The sequence below is a fragment of the Camelus bactrianus genome, chromosome 17 (genome assembly GCF_048773025.1).
Source record: "Camelus bactrianus isolate YW-2024 breed Bactrian camel chromosome 17, ASM4877302v1, whole genome shotgun sequence".
NCBI classification, from domain to species: Eukaryota; Metazoa; Chordata; class Mammalia; order Artiodactyla; family Camelidae; genus Camelus; species Camelus bactrianus.
The window spans coordinates 18,196,028-18,216,231 of NC_133555.1; the positions used below are offsets into that span (position 1 = coordinate 18,196,028).

The following is a 20,204-nucleotide window of genomic DNA, read 5'->3' on the forward strand; positions in this document are numbered from 1 at the left end:
ATAAAAATGACATGTGATCTTTATAAAATATCTCAAAAAATGATGAAACATGAAGAAGAAAATAAAAATCACATCTCTGGAACGTAGAGAGGGCAATTGATCACATTTTGATGGTTAACCTGTTAGCCGTATGGTTACACACACCCAACCACACGCTATACTGACACGGAATTCTTGGCAGCTCTGTGACTTGTTTTTCATGCAACAATATTAATTTATTAATATTAATGTTGATGTTAATAATTAATTAAAATTAAAATTGATCTATACCATAGTTTTTAATATCTGTATAGTTCAGTTAGCCATAATTGATTTAACCAATCTACTTGATGCATATTATGCTGTTTTCCTTTTTTAAACTATCATAAAAATTTGGTAAAACCACTTTGACATCATCCTTTATATACTCCTCTGATTACCTCCTTAGAGTAGACTCCTAGATGTGGAGCTGCTAAGTCAAAGGATATACACGTTTTACATTTTGATTCATAATTAGGGTCTTAATATCTACATAGTTGGTCTTCCCAAAGATAATGTAGGGAAGCTGCCCATTCTTCCTGGTTTGTGGTAAACAGGAGAGAGCTAGCACAGATTTAGCAAAACACCTTAGTACAATTTTCCCAGGTAAACAAGGTCAGAGGGCACAAATCCCAACGGGCCTCAGGATTTAGCTCATCCCTGCCTGCCCCACTCCTCTCCTGTCCGTGTCTCCTGAGGGAACAACAGTTTGCAGTTTGGATTAACTCAATAGCCTGACTCTGAAATACTGTTTCCAGCACCTGCAGAGATTCATGCTGGGATCCCCAGATAATACAATTGATGGATCTCATTGCACTCAAGGAAGAAACTACTCCTCTGCTGACTGATGACATTTAAAACTTAAAAAAAAAAAATTTCCAGGTTGCTGCAGTGAGGTGCCTTATGTATTTACACTGTCATCTTTGTTTCTAGGAAGAACCAGTCAGCTATTCTCAGACTATTCACTATGACATCTGGGATAGAAATAAAATCTCCATGGACCTCCTCAGAAATGCAGCTCTTTAAGTGCACAGATAAGCATACTTGCCTTCTTATAAGCAGTGGGAAAAAACACCACACCCCATGGCCTCATGGATGTCTTAAATTTTAGAATGACTCGACTATTTCTTGAAAAGTCTCTCTTGCCTTACTAACTCAGTATCACTGTATAAAAAGCAAATTCTCAATGCTTCCCCACTCTGGGGTGACACACAGCACAGATGTACTGAAGAGGGACACGTGGGTGAAGAACATTTTTTTATTTGACATGCACTGTCTCATTGCATTTTAATCACATTCACCCTTTGGTGTCTAGGCATGAGAAGAATATCAATGGGGTTTGAAATGTTCCAAAAGCTGAAGAGCTGAAAATATTTAATCTCCAAATTGTGTGTTTTCCTAAGAGTTTAATCCAGTGGTTTGGCAACATAGAACAAGCCAATAAATTGTGACATTGGGGGAAAAAAAATCAGTGACCCTTTCCTTGAAAAACAAATATAGCCTTTTTTATTGTTTACAAATTTTCCCTCTGGCCCAGTCCTGGATGGTATATATTCTTCTCCCTTGACACTCTCTCAGGCGAAGCACAATGGGCTTCTATAAAATTGCAAATGATGAGCACACAGACAAAAGCATAAAGGGGAAGAAAATTCAAGTTCTGGGAGGTTGGGAAGCAATAAGCAACCCGTCCCTTTCAATTTCACCAGAGAAGCGCATTTTGTCTTCCAAATACCAGTTTCTAGCAGTTGTGAGTTCACACGGTGCCCGCAGCAAAGTCTCACAGGGAGGAATGAAAATATCCTCCCTTCTGCTTCCACCCAGGTGGATATTTCACCAGAAACTAATGACACTGCATTCATAGAGCCCTTTACAATTCTGGAAGTACCTTCACTAATCTTATCTCATTTGGCCCTCAGATAGGAGGTGGCAGGTGGGTGGTTATTAATAGCTCAGTTTTACCAGGAAAGAAAAATTAGGCTCAGAAATACCTGCCCAAAGTATCATAAGAAATATAGCCTAGATAATGCTTGGCACATGGTAAGCCTTCCAGTGATGCGAGCTACTATTATAATTATTACCATTAGTATCATTACCGCCAGAGATGGCCTTAACAACACCTAAGCCAGTGGTTGACTCTCAAAAGTTCCTAATTTTCTTTCCCCAGGCTAGCATTTTAATGCATCTTTCAGAAAGATGCTGAAAAATCAACAGGACCTTCAACTGTATTAATGTATCTTGATTTATGAGTATATCGCACGTCTGATGTTCAAGTCTTACTATAAACAGAAGACAATGGAATTAGTTATCCCATGATAAATCACAGTCACCATCTAACTCACGCTATTTTAAAGAAAAGACGGGGGAAAAATTGTCTCTAGGATTAACTGATTGGGTCACAAGAATTAACACTAAAATATTTTATTGCTCAAAGTATGTTTGTTTAAAACATATATCATATTTTTAGAGCATTTCCCACAGCTTTATTTTAAAGATCAGGTGTTTATTTCTTTTCTTTTTTTTTTATTGTCTTTGGCTGTTTTTATTCTTTTTTTTTTTTAACATTTTTTATTGATTTATAATCATTTTACAATGTGTCAAATTCCAGTGTTCAGCACAATTTTTCAGTCATTCATGGACATACACACATTCATTGTCACATTTTTTTCTCTGTGAGTTATCATAACATTTTGTGTATATTTCCCTGTGTTATACAGTATAATCTTGTTTATCTATTCTACAATTTTGAAATCCCAGGCTATCCCTTCCCACCCTCCACCCCCCGGTAACCACAAGTCTGTATTCTCTGTCTGTGAGTCTATTTCTGTCCTGTATTTACACTTTGTTTTTGTTTGTTTGTTTTTGTTTTTGTTTCTTAGATTCCACATATGAGCGATCTCATATAGTATTTTTCTTTCTCTTTCTGGCTTACTTCACTTAGAATGACATTCTCCAGGAGCATCCATGTTGCTGCAAATGGCATTATGTTGTCGGTTTTTACGGCTGAGTAGTATTCCATTGTATAAATATACCACATCTTCTTTATCCAGTCACCTGTTGATGGACATTTAGGCTGTTTCCATGTTTTGGCTATTGTAAATAGTGCTGCTATGAACATTGGGTCAGGTGTTTATTTCTAAAAAGTAACACTGTAACAGTTTTCATTTCATTCTAGTGCATATGTATTTCCAATTATTCTAGTATAATATATGTAGTATGTAGAAAATTTTAGGTAGTATTAAATAGAAAATAATGTGATGAATATTCTCTATTTTTGCCTATACCCCAGACTTAGTGTGAATTTCAAAGAAGATCTTTTATAAAAGTGCTTTGAAAAGCCAAAATTGCACCTTAAAAAGTGATAATAAAAGGCAAATATTGTATGCTATCACTTATATGTGGAATCTAAAAAAAAAATGATACAAATGAACTTATTTACAAACTAGAAATAGACTCACAGACATAGAAAACAAACTTATGGTTACCAAAAGGGAAAGGAGTTGGGGTAAACTAGAAGTTTGGGATTAGCAGATGAAAACTACTACATATAAAATAAACAAGATCCTACTATCGCACAGGGAACTACATTCCGTATCTTTAATAACCTATAATGGAAAAGAATCTGAAAAAGAATATATATATATTATGCGTAACCGAAGCACTTTGCTGTACACCTGAAATTAACACAACACTGTAAATCAACTATACTTCAATAAAAAGGGTAATAATGCCTACAATGAGAAGTATCATCTAGAAATAGGTAATGGTCATAATTATCTTTGTGGTTATTTTTACAATAATATGTAAGAGTGAAGTGTGTATGTAAAGTACATATGATTTACATATGTCACCACATGTTCTTTTTACTACAATTCTATTTTACAGAGAGAACTCTGCTTTGTGAGAGGCTACATGGCAAGAACCATGACAGTCTAGACAGTGAGAAGGGCCGCCAGCTGACAGCCACTAAGGAAACCAGTGTTTCAATCCTACAATCCAACGAGTGCAAGAAGATGAGTTCTGCCAACAACCTAAGGAAGCTTGAGGGAGACTCTTTCCCCAGCCAAGCCTCCAGATGAGGATGAAGCCCCAGCTGATGCCTGGATTACAGACAGCTGAGACCCAGGATCCAGGAATCCAGGTTCGTTCGCCATCTGTGCCTGGATTCCTGGATTCTGGACCCAGAAACTGTGAGATAATAAACAGGTGTCATTCTAAGCTGCTAAATTTGTGGTAGTTTGTTACTCTGTAAAAGATGACCAACAAATCCAACACCTAAAACTTGAGAATCGTGGCACAGTGGTAGAGGACACAGGCTCTGGAAAAGACAGACCTGCTTTAAATCCTAGGTCTGCCCCTTCTCAGCTTCATGACCTTGGACAATAGCAAACCTCTTTAGGCTTCAGTTTCCTCACTCATCATTGTGAGAGTCCAGTGAGGGAGGGCCCATCCATCCAGCACGCAGGGCCAGGTGCCTAGTAAGAGTTCAGCACATTCAATTCCTTTCTTTATCAGAACTGTCCAAAGTCTAACAGAATCTAAAAATGTAGACTCTCCAAAACAGTTTCTCAGAGTGGGACTGGGAGTCCTTTCAACAACTTTTAGGATTACTTAAACAGGCAGAGCAGTAGGATCATGATAGAACCATAACTGTTGATAGGTCCAATCAGATACCATCTGTGTACTCAGCTGAGCAATTAGTAGCCATCCGCTGGTATCACCACTTAGATCAGATGCTAGGAAACACAGTGGATGATTCATTTGATTTGAAGTGGGGAGGATGGAATGCATTCAAAAGGCAGAGTGTGTGAACAGACTAAAAATAGGCAGTTTTGTAACACTTGGCTATGGCTCTTCCCAAAGGTTAAAACAGCCAACTCCTGAGTGGGTTGAGAATTTCAAGTACCTCAAGTATAGGTCCCTGAATGCTATCTGGCCTAGAAGAACAAAGCATGCATTGCAGGTTGCGTGTTCAGGGAGACAGATTCTGAAAAGCCTGGAGGTAGGAAGTTTATCAGGGACAACTCTCAAGATCAGCCGTGCCAGGGAGTGAGGGCCACAGAATGGGCAAAGGAGAAATCAAGCTGCAACTGCAATTTGAATCAAAAACCAAAATGCAATTACAGTTAAGACCTTAGCTCTGAAACTCAGATGGCCCTTTAAAAGTGCCCCAAGTTGTGGGCGGATGTCACAACTTTATACTTCTGCATCCACCAGTCTTTGGACCCAGGCTGTCCCTGAAAAGGGGCTTGATCTTGGGCAAGGGAAATTCCTGATGAGGGCTGACTACTGAGAGTTGTCAGACAGTAACAGTCCTAGAGGCAGAGTTGGGGCCACACAGTACAGTAACTACTGAAATACACAGTGCATTTCATACAATGTCTAGTACATGGTTATTGTTAAAATTCATTTTTATTATTTTATTTAGTGCATTTAATGTATGTTGTGCAAAGAGCATGCTTTGCACTTAAAATGCAACTGCTGTTATAGTCTAAGTGGAAAAATTTTATCATTGGTTATTTAGTCACCCATTCATTTGTTTAAAAAAAGAACCCTTAAGGCTGTTTATTCTTAAGAATATATAAAATAAAAATAAGGATAATTAAAAACTGAGATAAAAAGAAAAAAAAAGCAAGGATAGTGGCACAATGTGACAACCCAATCCAAGCATCCTGCGTTAATTCCGAACACTTAGCACTATTTAGAACTATGTTAATCACATGACAATTTATTTAATGTCTGACTCCTTTAGTCCAAAAGTATCAGAGGATAAGAATCTGTTTTAAAGAGCATTTCAAATCTCTAGCATAGTATTTGACACATCGATACTCAAATATATGTTGAATGAATGCATGCATGAAAAAGGAAACAGAAATGAAGCTAAGAAAAAGGACATCTTAATGAACTGACACATTTACTGTGAGCAGAGTGAAAATCTGAGATCACGTTTCCTGGCTGCCAATAAAAAAGGAGAACCTGATCGATTAAACAAATCAGGATCTCTAATATTAAAAATAAATTGTTCAGAAGAACAACTGTTCCTGGTACTGAGAACTGATGAAAAATTTCCCGAGCGATCTTCATAAGGAGGATACTACCTGTTGTCAGCAGCAACCATCAAAAAAACACCCGTAACATACGTGCAGTGGTGTTTCATGAGGCTGTTTCTGAGAGCTCTCCCGTGATATACACTGCTGGCTTCACAGGGAAGGGTTGTTAGCAACAGCAGGTAACCAAGTGTCTGCTGTTCTGGCTTGATCCAAAGTACAATTTTAGAATATCTGGAAGAGAAAATGGTTATATTCCCTGGCAACTACCTACAGCCCTCTCAGCCAGTGTATCATACACACTTCCATGCTAAAAAGCTTTCATAGATGTGCTGTGAAATTGTGTCCAATATCCAGAATGATTACTGCGTGTGGTTATGGCATTTGAACGCTGAACCCAGTGGGTCACAGGACGTCCTGTAGAAGGAAGTACACTTTACTGCAAGATCAGACAAAAGAGGAGCCTGTGGCTGCTGGAGCCGGCTCGGGAGAGTGGCTTGTGCTGTCTCTTTCCAAGTTCCTGTTCAGAGACTTCATGTTGGTCACTTAAAATCAGTGTTGGTGGGTGTATTTACTCCATGGCAATCAGCAAGCACTACAAATAAGGGTTTTATTTCTCCCTCAAAGAGTCAATTTACCAGTACACTGCTGGATGTCACTTAAAGTGAAGCCCAGGATGAATAAAGACTGACTGATAAATGCGTTTCTTCAGTATACAAGAGAGCGCAGTCAGAGCTGATGACCGTTCTACCCGAACTGTAGCACAGCACAGAGAGAAGATAAAGCAAACGGCATTCTAGACACTGTGAGAGGAGCTTTGCCATAGCAGCAACAGTTTTGTGACTGCCCGTGACCTGCTCAGTGCCATCTCGAGTCTCCTGATTCCCTTTAATGAGGCTGCCAAACCTCTGCCAGTGAAATCCCATGGCCTCACTGGACTAAAGGAAGACGAGAAGGAGAAAACAATTTAAAGACAACGAGTCATTCACTAAATGGACATGCACTCCATGAGCATCCTGAGGTGGCAGACACTAATCTGTATCCTTCAGTTGGTTTCCCGTCCCTCGTGCTCCTCAAAGAGTGAGAATCGCCTCGTCCGGAGGTGTGATTCTGGCATATAATACGACATATTTCTCAAACAACATGGCTCCTTAAGTGCAAGCCAACTACTTCATCTGGTGTCAACCACAGAACCAGCCATCTGTTCCAGGGCTGGAAGAAAAACTGCCTGTTGGTATTAATGATGGAGAGAATAACACTGTACCTTATGGTTAACTCCAGGGATTTTTTTTTTTCAAGGGGATTTTGACGTCACACAATTTTTTTAACCCCTGCAGAAGATGTGATTCCATATACTAGGAAGCAGACAGAGAATACTGAATGGGATCTTAGCTGCTGGCCCAGAAAGAAGCTGTTCTGTATCTGGGTGACCTCAGACCTGAATGAGTCAGGGGAAACCTAACTGGAGGTAAGGTCCTTTTATCACCCTCTTGTGAAAGTCGAGAAAACTCTGGAGGATGTACAGAATGGAAGACAACCTCATTACCACACAGAGAAGAGCAGGAGGAATAATTCTCTCAGGCAATGAAAACCTAAGTGCCTACGGAGCAGGGTACTGCCCTGATCATCACCAAAACACCTGCATTTCATTATGTAACTGTCGATGTAAATGCCAAAACACCTTCTCGTAGAAAGCAAAGTCAGTTTCCTTTAATTTAGCGCCCTGGTTGCTTTGCGAATGAAGATGCAACAAGCAGGCATCATCCTGACAGTATTCTACGTTTTCTGTCATATATTCATTATACTGGTCTAAATGGAACTTCAAACTATCGCTGTCAAACAAGGCCATCTACACAAGAGGATTCCTTATCAGTGGAGCCGGAAAGTGCTGGCTATAGCCTTTTGGGTTCACGGAATGGCAGACACCAAGACTGAAGAGAAGAATTATTTATGTCAGAATTTTTTTACCTTTCACATCTCTCCCCATCTTTTCTGCTCAGTTGGCACTATTTAACAGAGAGTAAATGGACAAAATTATGTGCCCTAAATGGCTTTTCACTGCCTTTCAATTACGGCATTGATTTTAATGCCTCCCCAGAGCATAGACGACTTGATATAAATTTTAGCTACAGAGCTCCCAGACTGATGAACACATTTAAGCCAACAGAGGCCTCTTGAGGGAAAACGCCAACCTAAAAACTTCAATTCAATGTAAAATCTCCCCAGTCAATACACTGTCTTTTTAGGAGTGGAGTTAACTTGCCTGGTTTGTGGTTGTGGGTCTGACTGTTCACTCAGTACAAAGGAATCTCCTGGGTTCACACAGTGACAGGATTTCCTGTCCCCTTAGAGGAGAAAAAGCAGGCTCAGATGGTGACATCTGAAATATGACAGCTCTAAAAGAGGCTATGAGAATGCCGCCATCTCTGTTCTAGGAAAGTCAGGAAACCGCTCTTTAATTACTAAAGAACCAGTGGGTGGAGGGGGGGATAAAAACAAACTTGGCACAAACAATATTTAGCTAATTAAGAGCGTTTGGAAATAACAATGGGAATGGCTAACATTCATTGCAGGGGCTTTCAAGCTTTCTGACTATGATCCAGTGAGAAATACATTTTACAAGGCAGCTCAGGATGTGCAAACATTAATATATATGAAAGAAACCTAAGGTTTATGAAACAGTACCCTGATACTTTCTATTCAATTCTGTTTTTAAAGTGCTGGTTATGACCTAATCAGCTGATTTCATGACCCAGCAGTTGAACTACGACCTGCAATCTGAAATCCTGACTTATAGCAGGCATATGATGAGAAGAATGGTAAAGACCAAGATTAAGACACAACGGTAAAAAGTGCTCTGGGGTCAGACTGCCTCTGCTTGTGTACTGGCTCTTCTGCATACAAGCAAGCTTCCTAACTTCACTGTGCCTCAGTTTGTTCATCAGTAAAGTGGAACTGATAATATTTCAGAAAGTTGTTGTAAAGATTTAATGCTATTACACACATAAAGCTTCTGGAACAGTACCTGGCACATAGTAAGCATCCCGTGGATATTAGCCTGTTTGTTGGTTATCTATGGCCACAATAGCGCTGCATAAGGTATTCCCAAACTCTAAGCCCAGTTAATTCAGTTCATGAGTCTGTGGGGTTCAGCTGGCTATTGGCTGACCAGCTCTGCTCCATAGGTCTTATCCTCCCACAGAATAACTAAGTCATGTTCTTCTCATGTTGATGAAAGAAAGAGCCAAAGCAAGTTCAGTCTCCCAAGCATGTATCTGCTAACAGCTGCTGGCTAAAGAAATGACAAGTCAGAGTGGGAGGCCACTAGAATTACATGGTATGTGGCATGGATATAAGAGGGGTGATAAGTCAGGGCCACTTGTGCCATTAGACAGAGCTGTGATGACAATCCTCAAGCCATTCTCACTGTGCTAAGCGCTTTGCATTAATCAAGTTCAATCCGGACAACAATCCACGACTATGATAATAAAGATTCTTGATTGCAGATGACAGAGAGCCCATACAAACAATTTCAAGCGAAAGTCTATTTATCTGGGAAGTAAACCAGTCAAGGTTCCATAACACGTCTGCATTGCAGCAAGGTTGGCTGTGGGAGCCCAAATGTGATTTCTGTTGCTGTGTCTCTCCACATTCCTCAGCTGTTTTCCTCTGTGCATTGGATCCATTGTGGAGACCACTTTTCCATGAAGCCCCTTATAGCAACTCCGGGATTAATTCATTCTTACGGCGATTTGGATGACATACTATCCTCAGTAGGACTGAGAGGTTTCCTGGGATGTGGGACATTCACTGCTAAAACAGAGCAAGCCATCGGCAAATAGACAAACTGGCCACCCGACTTGCAACCCCAGAGGAAGAGAGGGCATTTTCCTAATGGATTTGGCAGAAAAGTCCCTTGGAGGACTCTCATCAGCCTGGCCTGGATCACGTGTCTATTTATGGACAAATGATCATGCCAGGATGATGAAGCCTCTGGCCAAGATCAGGTCATTATTCAACCTGTTGTGAGTTAACTTTTTCTGAATCTTATGAGAAGTGGGTAGACGAGATAAGACTCTCAAAGGAAAGGATCCAGGATATTCAAACAATGTAAGTTACTTGAATCGTCACCATTTCATAGACGAAGAAATAAAATCTCCAAAAAATAGAGTCTCTGAGAGGTTGAGTGACTTTCCAAGGTCACGTAACAAAGACAGTAGCTGAGCCAGGATTTGCATCACGAACTTTTTGGCTTTCAAGTCTGCACTCTTCCCACCACCCAGGCTGCTTGCCTGCTATAATAGTAACACACATTTTCTGAAAGCCTAATGTAGCACTTAAAAAGCAAAACTATACTTATACAAATAGTGAGAAGCTGTAAATTCCCTACTTTCCAACTCACTGGGGAAAAAAAATACAGAAATAAAGGCCACTTGCAGGGAATTTCTCCCCAAGAATACTTTTTGTCAAAATATGAACAATTAATTATACAACTTAAGAATTCTTTTTGTGGTTGGACAACTTAAGGGGTTTTTAAGTGGTTTTCCATTTTTTTCAGAGGTATCAAGAAAATTTTCTCTCCCCAACCCTCACCCCCATATCCAGAGGGAGACTGAGAAGAATTGCCATTGGATACTTTTGAGCCACACTCAGGTTCTCATTGGTTCCTGACACTTGAGACACCACCTCCCCTATCCCAGTTCCTAGAGCAGCCATTGGCCACATCCAGCCTCAATCAATCCCCTTTGAGGACTGAGATACTACGGATCATCCCTATTGGAGGAGCACAGAGGAGGAAAGTTCTGTTGCTTTAACTACAAGAAATGGGGACTCTCCAAGTCCCATTCTTTGTGGATATTTCTAGCATCTTGGCTCGAACAAGCAAAGACCAACAGCAGCCAGAACTGACAGTTGGTGGTATGTGCACCACAGAGGCTGGCGGCACTGGAAAAACACCACATGGCTTATCCCAACCATGCTGTGTTTTGCCAGAGTAAGAATGGCCAGGGCTCTGTGAAACAGCTAGAAGAAAAGAATAAATGGCCTTTGTATCCTCGGTGGGTCCTAAAACCACTGCTGCTCTGCCCAGCAAAGACGTGAAAGCAGCAGCTGGAGTCGTGGCCAAAAAACAGACAGGACTCCTAAGCTGGATGAAAGGAGTGACAGGTCATTGGTTCCTTTTAGTCTCCACTGTGTCGTACAGAGCCTGTCACCCCGCCGGCAGCAAAGAAGAAAAACAGCTATGGGTTGGTGGGTTGGGTGTTTATCTACTTAAAAGAGCAGAGAGCGGCCAGAGAGAGGAGAAATAATTGTCATGGATATAATGTTAAAAATAATAGGCCAAAACATGCAAACATTTCACTTCACTGTTTTACCATGTACTTGTATTAAAAAATAAAAACAAAAACAAAAACACACCAACTTTTAGTTATTAAAGGTCTTGAAAAAAATTACAAAATGTTGGTGAGTCCACAAAAACTCCTCTTAACATGGAAGTTCTATAAAGTGATTTGGATCCAAGAGGAAGGAGAAAAACATCTACTGAACTCCAGCTTGGTACCGATCACATTGTATCCAGTATGTAATGTAAGCTTACAACAACCCCATGAGGTAAGTATCACTAGTATAATCTTATCTATGAGAAACCAGGCTTATACAGGTTAATAAATGGGGAACTAGAACTTGAATCCATGTGTGCTTGGCCACAAAGCCCAAGCTGGCAGCCTCCCAGACAGAAAGACCATTGGGGAAACTTTAACAGAAAATGCAACTCAAGAGTCAAGATGATTTGTTTTTGCAATGTTATCTTTCCTCCTGCCCTGTGATTGCTAAACAGTACTATGTAGACAAACACAGCTGGCTCAGTTGAGAACATTCTGAAAGCATCTTATCATGCCTGTTCAGTATTTTGCAATGGGTTTCTTCAAGACCATTGCCAAGGTGAGATAACACATGCCATGGCTATAGCCATGACTGGCGAGGTAAAGGCTTCATCGTGACCTGAGTCACCAGGGCAGATTTGGGGGAATAGGTTATTTCCTTCCAACCAATTAGTTTGGCCAGTCAGGATGGCAACTGTCAAATATGGACTACTATTTTTTCTTTGCCAAATCAATGAGTGAGGATCCAAAATATTAATTACAGTGTAGAAATCACCGACTACACATTGCACGAGCAGCATGAGGACTACCACGGGTATTCCTGCTGTTTGTTAACGCGAAGCCGGGAGACATGTCAAAACAGAGGGATAAAAGCTGTCAGAGCTCAAGAGCTGATGTGAACCCATCCAGCTACACATCTGCTGTAGAGGATAATGGGTCTCATTTCAGACAAGTAAACATGTCATATTCTCATTAGAGAAAGCAGCAATGGATAATTTGTACCTATAAAGGTAATTAATGTGTGCATACAATTTCCTTCAGAGCCTGTGCCACGAGTATGGAAAGTCTTGGAACAGAAAACTATCGTGAATGTTAAAAGGTTGCTTCTGGGTCAGATAATTCCACAATATTAATTCTACTGGGTCACCTTCATTGCTTAGCACTAACAACATACAACATGCCCTTGAAAACTTACCTAAGACTAGGGTTATCCCTTTTATAGAAAATGGAGAGTTTCCAGCTTTTTGAGCTTAGACCATATGGTGGCAGGGACGTGAAGCAAGTTTTACAATGCTTAGTTTCCCTAGTACCTGGTGTAGTGCATGACCAAGGGAGGCTCCTAATAAATGTTTCTTGAACGAGTGAATGAATGAAGCATTTGTGACTGTTCTGCTTGTGTTTACAAGGTTAGTTCAACAGATGCTGCTTATTTCTGTTTAAATTTTTTAGATCATATTTTGTGTAGCTGCCTCTAGTTGATTTGTAAGATACTTACACCTCTTTCAATGATGTTTCTTATATGTGTCTCATGTAAAAGATGACTGCTTTTTTAGTTACATATTGAGGGCAAAAATAAGCTAACAATGGCATGCATACACCATTCCTCCCTTCTGTATTCACCCACGGCAGACATCTCTGCCAACACCAATTCCTCTCTGGCTTCAAGATCCCTCTCAGGCTGGCAAATCCAGGCAGCTACCACCAACTGGCTGGATTCGGCATAAAAGACCCGCCTATTGATCCTCCTTCAGTTAGGATTTCCTTTCGGGATAGATAAATTTGAGATGCTCTAAGTGTACGTAATAAAACCAATTAGTGAATTTAGATTTCCTACACAAAATGTAATTCTCCTGGCAATTCAGTTCTACTACAAGATGGATTTTCACTGTTTCTTGAGTATGCAGGTGATAAGCTCAGAAGAACTGTGGACTCTGCTTTGACCGGGCTCCTACCTCAGCCAGCTTCTAAGTGGTACTGGATTCTGAAGTGTCCTTATCCCAGCTCCTTGTGAGTGGCACATGTCATGAGACATGAGAAATAAAGTATATGGTATGATATGGGGCTTTTTTTTTTTCCTAATGGGATTTTAGCACATGTGATGCAAGAAAAAGCTTGTAATGGTTTTGGGCTACTGAGCTTGCTCTCAGTCAGCTATCACCATGGGATGACAAGAGGTCGTTCATTCCTTAAAGATTAGCTCCAGTGTGGAACCTGAAACCCATGTCAATGAACTTTTCTGTTTCATTAAAGTATTCTGCTTCATTAAAATCTACTGGTCTAACTTAACCATGTGTGATTCTGTAACATTATGGATAAACCACACGAAATACTAGTTCACTGAGTTATGTAGATCTTCCCAATGTTGCACATTTCACTAAAATATCAAAAATTACATATGCAAATATCCCCACCAATCTCATGAGAAGAACCTCAGGTTTTAAACTCATGGTATCAAGCTCACAGTGATGCTCTATAAAATTTTCCAAAATTCTCATTTTTCACTTGAAACCTCCAGTTTTATCATCGGCAAGAGATACTGTCAGTTGTTTTCTGTGAAGTGGCAGCCTCATTTTGTTCATTCTCAAGGAAAAGTCTGCCAAATGTCCAAGTCTGGATAGTCACAATTTGTCTATCAGTAGTTTTTCAAGCCGAGATCCCATTCCATCAAAAAAGCACTTAGTTCAGCTGGTCACTCAAATAATCGCAGAAGTGCTTTTCCTCAGGGCAACCACAGCACTTCCAAATTAGGCAAAAATACTTCAAGCACAATTCCCATTTTGTCACACAGAATACCAAGGGTCAGGATTCAGTGAAATTACTAATTTGCTTCATCAAGTTCACTCTTCAGTGAACCTTATATTTATTATTTTTGTTTAAAAATTGTTGTTTGTTCCTGTGAGTGCACGGCAGTGAAGCATGCAGCGACTGCTAGAAGCGTGGCTGCCTTCATTCATGCGAAGGCCCAGAGCTTTCACTCATCACTGCTTTTGTACCAGATGCACAAACAGCAAAACTATTGTTCCGGGACTGAACCGTGACGTCCAAGAACGTACCTAAAATATGAATGTTTTAGCGCCTTTTTGTATTTGACGCTGAGCTCTCACCAGAAAGATACTACGTGATGATGAGTCGAGGCTGAAAGCGGACACATCCAAGCGAAACAGCAAGCCCGGCTCATCTTCAGAGTCAACCATTTACAAGCTGTAATGCAATTTTGCAGATGAGATATTAATGTGATCTTTATGTTTGCTGCTAGATTTTTTAATTGATGACGCAGTAGGTCTAAGGTGTAAGTATGTCTCTTCTCAGAGATGAATTCAGTTTGTTCTCACTACTCTTACTGTGTTCTCACTAACTATGATGGCCTCACAGACGTCTAATAAATTATTTCAAAATTCCTAAATTTTGCTGCTATTTTACTGACTTTCCAGGCAGCCGGCATCCAGCAATGTCAACGGTGGAGGATGTATGTTGTTTATCAGCTGTCGTGTGTGCTTCTCCGACAAAGTTCTTACCCCATAAGATGCTTCAATAGCTGTTTCCTTTCTAGTTTAAAAATCTGTAACAGATGACTTTTGATTTTAAAGAGCTCAACATACCTATGCTTAAAAAAATTCAATTCCTTTTTCTTCAGACTCTTAATGACTTGTCTCAAAGTTATGTCTCCACTGGCACCAAAATACTATTTGAAAATGTGCTGTTGTACAAACCACAATAAGGTAAATTATTAACATCTATAAATATGGCACACATTATATTTTTGTTTCTCCCTTCCATGAGGCAGAGAATTCTCTGATCTGCAGTTTTATCTTTTTCAGCATCTTTAGACATACACAGTGTGGTTAGGAGATCAGAAAGCAAGTTTATTTTATATGCCAACAATACCTCTCTCAACACAATAAAAAAATAAATAAATTTTCTTTCATTTTAGAATGAACTATAAATTTAAAAATAATTCAGGTAAAATTTTAAATTGAGGAGCTTTTTGAAAAAACTATAGTATTACTGCAAAATAAAATAACAAAATGTATTCATTTCTAATTTCACCTTAGTGTGTGTACAGGGAAAATTTAGGAGTTGTGAAATAATTTATTAGACATCAGTGAGGTCATGATAGAACACAACAGGAGTAGTGAGAACAAACTGAATTCATCTGTGAAAAGAGACATACTTATACCTTAGGCCTACTGCCTTCAGAAAGTGTAGACATCACAAAAATAGACAAGCACATATCCCGTTATCTGTTAGAGTGATGACACTATCGCTCATCACGTCATTTGGAAAACCACTACATTTGTGAAAGAATGACTATAAAAGGCAAATATGTTTTAATATCATTATGAAAAAAATCTGAATTCATAGATCCCCTTGAAAGGGTCGAGGGGAACCTAGAGGTTCCTAGACTAAACTTTGAGAACTTCTGAACCGCTTCATCTTACTTTTGGAGATAGAAAAAGAGATTCAAATTAGTCCCCGAAGTAGAATTAGCATGCAGATCTTCTGGCAGCAACTACTATAAGGCCTGTGTGCCTCTCTCACTCTCCCTCTTCCCTCATCCTCATTCTTCTTCTTATGAAATAAGTAATAATTACAAGTTCCACAAAGGTGGAAACCTTCATATGTATCTCTATGTCCCAGCACTTACTAATCAGAGCCAACTGATACTCAATAACTGATTTGTTGCATTGGATTCAAGATTTGGTGATAAAGGATTGCTACTATACACTGATGTGAAAATTAAGGCTCAGTTAAAATGACCATATTTTTCCTGCAGATCGTGTGGAATAACCCAAAAGTTCACCCAGTTTAATCTTTGGATGTAACACACAGTCTTTCCATTTGGTTTTTAGTAAAAATGGTTCCAATGACCAATGAAAGAATACTAGTTGAAACTAGCTTAAACCACAAGTGAGTTCACTGGCTCATGTAACTGTAAATCTTGTGATGGGTTTGGCCTCAGGAACAGGTGGATCCAGAAGATGAAATCCATGTTTCTGGACACTGCTACCGCTCAGTTCTCATTTCTCTTCTCATGGTATTTTGGCTTCATTTGCAGAAAGATTATTTCTGCAAGTAAGGGAAGAAAACTCAGCCTAAATCTATATCCCTATAGCTCATAATTCAAAAGGGAGAGACATTCTTTCTCTCTCCCAACATTCATTTGTCAAGCCATATGAAGGGACCTGTACTGGTGTTTTCCAGGGGCCACAAGCCTAGCCCTGGGTGAATCCCTGAGTTAAGGATGAAGTGGTTCTATGATTGGTCCAGATGTCAACATACCTCTAAAGGCAGCGGTAGAACAGACCACACTGTTGACCACCCTCCTAGTTTTACATGGAGTGGACATGGATGCCAAGGGGAAAAAAAAATGTTGGCTGCATTTTAGTTCATAATATACTTTTCCTGATTATAAATCTAATATATGTACTGGGTAATATAAAAAGAATAGTAAGAAAAAATAAAACATGTAATGTTATCACACAGAGAGACTGTAGGAGACATATTTTATGTGTACTTTTCCAGTTTTCCTATGGGCTGGAAATGAAAAAAAAAAAGAGACCTGCTTTTACATTTAAAATACATTAAACCACCTCACATTCTAAAATATCCTTCTACAACCTAACTGCAATGACTGGTTCAAAGAGAAGTCTTGGGAGGTATTCTAAGGCTCACAAACCTCCCTCTTTCTTAAAAGTTATTTCCATCTTCCCTTCGTACGCGACGTTACTATGTTCTCCGTAGTGTTCCTTGGTGCTTAGATAAGGCTACAGGGCAGAACCTGAGCCTTCTGTGGAAAGCACTTACTTCCGATGCACAAAAATAAATCCCTATTAAAATACTGAATCTACAGAAAGACTGGAGTCACATCAGCAGGCACTTGGGCTTGCAGAGGTTTGAAAGACAGCTTGGCTGGACACCTATCTGAGTCCTGTGTGTTGCTTAAAAGGCTGTGGGCCAGAATTACATGCGTCTGTGCATGCTGAAAGCAATGACCATGTTGCCGACCCAACTTGAGATTTCTGATTCTTCTTTCTACTTGTTAAATAATGGAATAGTAAAAATCTACAGGAGACATCCCTAAATTTATATGAGCCAATCAATCATGCAGCCAGATGCTAAAACCTTCAGTGAAAGTCATGATAATCTGGTGTAGCCAGATGCTAAGACCTTCAGTGGAAATGGATACGCTGTATACCTTGCATTGTGAGACAGGGTTCCGTCAGCAGTATGCTGGCAAATTTTTAACAACTAGTTCTCCAAATAAAACAGCCATTAGCTGCCGTGTTTGTCAATTTCTATGGTGTAGACACTCCCACAATGGTTGGTCTTGTCTTAAACTGCCAAGCTGACATCACTGAATATGTTAGGAGGTTAGGAAGAAAATTGCACAATTGGTTTTCATGAGCTGATACAAGCCAGCTTCAGCACAACACCCGACACAGTCATTCCTTCTGCCAGATACTCAGTGAGCTCCTGTTCTGTGCCAGATTTTGTGCTGGGCTCTAGGGATGCAAAACACAGATGTTGTTTCTACTCTCTCAGATTTGTCATCTAGCGGGAGAGACGTGAGTCACAGCCACAGAAACAAAAGTTAGACTAAAGCAATGGAGAGCTATGGAAGCAGAGAATAGGAGGCTGTTACCTTGTCCTGGAGTCTGGAAAGACTTCCCTGAGTGTTATTTGCCTGTGGTCCAGTGTAGGGGACTGGTTTCAAGCCAGAGGAAAAGCAGCTTCTGATCTCTGGGTAACCAATTTCTTGCATCATATCCCTGTGTTTGAAATTCCTAGGATGGATTCTCTTCTCCTAACAAGACTCTGACAGATGTACTGAGGGAGTGATTGAATTGAAATCTTTTTTTTTTTTCCTGAGCAGACAAAATTCTAAGACAAGGATTTGAAGGCAAGTAGGGGAGTGGAGAAGTAAGACAAGAAGTGAAGGAAGTGAATAAAGAAAAGTGCATTATCAAGCAAATGATCACTGCAAGCACCTGGCACTTAATTTTGCCTGGGACTGTGGAAGACCGGGTTGAAAATGCACCTCAGATTTAATTCATGCTGTGGGAGAGGGTGTTGGAGTACCTACGTTATGTATCCACCAACTCCCAACAGCCATGTGTTAAAGGCTGCTTTGGAGGGGTATAGTTCCCAGCATTTCTGGCCTGCTGTGCACTTGGAAAGTGTGGGCTTTGGGGGCACAGGAAGACCACAGGCAAGAAGACTCAGGCATGGGTATCTGGAAGTCAAGCCAAAGGGTCCAGGAATGGTCAGTGTCAAAGGGACATATGCAGGGCACCGACACCATCTGCTACAGGTAAGGAAAAATTAAAATGGTATGTGTGCAGAGGCATGACAGGTAAGCGAATGTCTTTGTAGAGAACATGTATGAGGTTGTTTAAAGTTGGCTCAGAGTGCAACTAGAGACGCAAAAGCAGCTCGTGGTTATACACTGGGGTTTAGCAGCTGTGCATGTCTGGACACCACTGTAATAATGTGCCCTGAGCCAAAACGAGTTTATGTTGCTACCCCTAAACAGCCCTTGAGATTTCCAATCTTTGACCTTTGAAAAATGTGCACTTTGTGTTGCACGGTAAGTGCTGGTTTAATGTCATTCTTCAGCTTCATCTCTTGACACGTCCCTTTTCCCCACGGAAGCCCTGTATGCTATATGACGTCGTCACCAAATTACCTCCCCTTCCTCTGTTTCATGCCTTTGAATTTTCACAAACTATACTACCTGTCTGGTGAACCCCTCCTCATCCTTCCAAACCCAGCTCAAGCATCAGCTCCTCTGTGCAGCTACCCCTGGCCCTCAGGATCAGGTAAGTCTGGGTTTACGACTTTACATTCTAGCGGTATAATAGCAAGAACTCTTAAAAAGAAAATGCTCCCCTTTTTATTGAGATAAAATTGATGTAACATAAAATGACCCGTTTTAAAGTGTACCATTCAGTGGCATGTATATTTACAATGCTTTGCAAGCATCATCTCTACCTAGTTGTGAAATACTTTCAACTCCCTCCCCCGCCCCGGGCAAAAAACTCTATCCATTAAACAGTCACTCCCCCATCCCTTCCTCCCTTCAGCAGTTGCACTAAACTGCTTTCTATGAATTTATCTAGCTTAGCTATTTCAGATAAATAAAATTATATCAATATTGTCACCAGCAAGACCCATGAACAATTTCCTGAGGAATAAAAATAGAACTTGGGTAATAAAATAAAGCCCAACCTTTTTTTTTTTTTCTTTTCTTTTCCTTTGTGCTTCATCTAGTTTCACTTGCTCACAGGATGCCATGTGCAGAGTTCTTGCCCCCAGGCACTTCAGACTCGAGTTCCTAGTGAGAACGGCGGTGCCGGACACCTCAGCGTGGAGGGCCGTGTGCTGACTAGCCGCGCGCAGAGGCGTTGCCTCGGACTCTGCAGTTCAAGATGGCGGCGGCGGGCGGTGTGCAGAGACGCTGCGCGCGCACACTTGGAACTGACGCCTATGAGCAGCACAGCTGCGCCTGCGCTGGGCGGTGAAAGCCCCGCCCCTCCGCCTGCCCGGATGAGCCCCATGAAGCAGCCCCGCCCACAGCCCTCCCGGGAGAACCTGTGCTCGAGAGCGCGAGCTCCCACCTCTCCTTTCATAAGAGAATAAAGCTTTCCTTTGTTTCAGAACCAAACTCAGTCACGTTCTATTGGCTCAAACGACAGGGAGCAGGAGGACCCTTGTTGGGGACCGACTCGAGAGGGTAGGTAACAATATGTGACTGATTTTT

At 40.6% G+C, this 20,204-nt stretch overlaps 1 long non-coding RNA gene across 2 annotated transcripts in view; it reads right to left on the reverse strand.

Annotated features, from left to right (window-relative positions):
- LOC123615958 (uncharacterized) overlaps positions 1 to 19,796 on the reverse strand; it is a 55,847-nt gene extending 36,051 nt beyond the window's left edge. For both annotated transcript variants that reach the window (XR_006723777.2, XR_006723776.2), the window contains exon 1: positions 19,673 to 19,796. This is a non-coding gene — a long non-coding RNA (uncharacterized LOC123615958). The remainder of the gene's footprint in view (positions 1 to 19,672) is intronic.
- Positions 19,797 to 20,204: the final 408 nt, after the last annotated feature.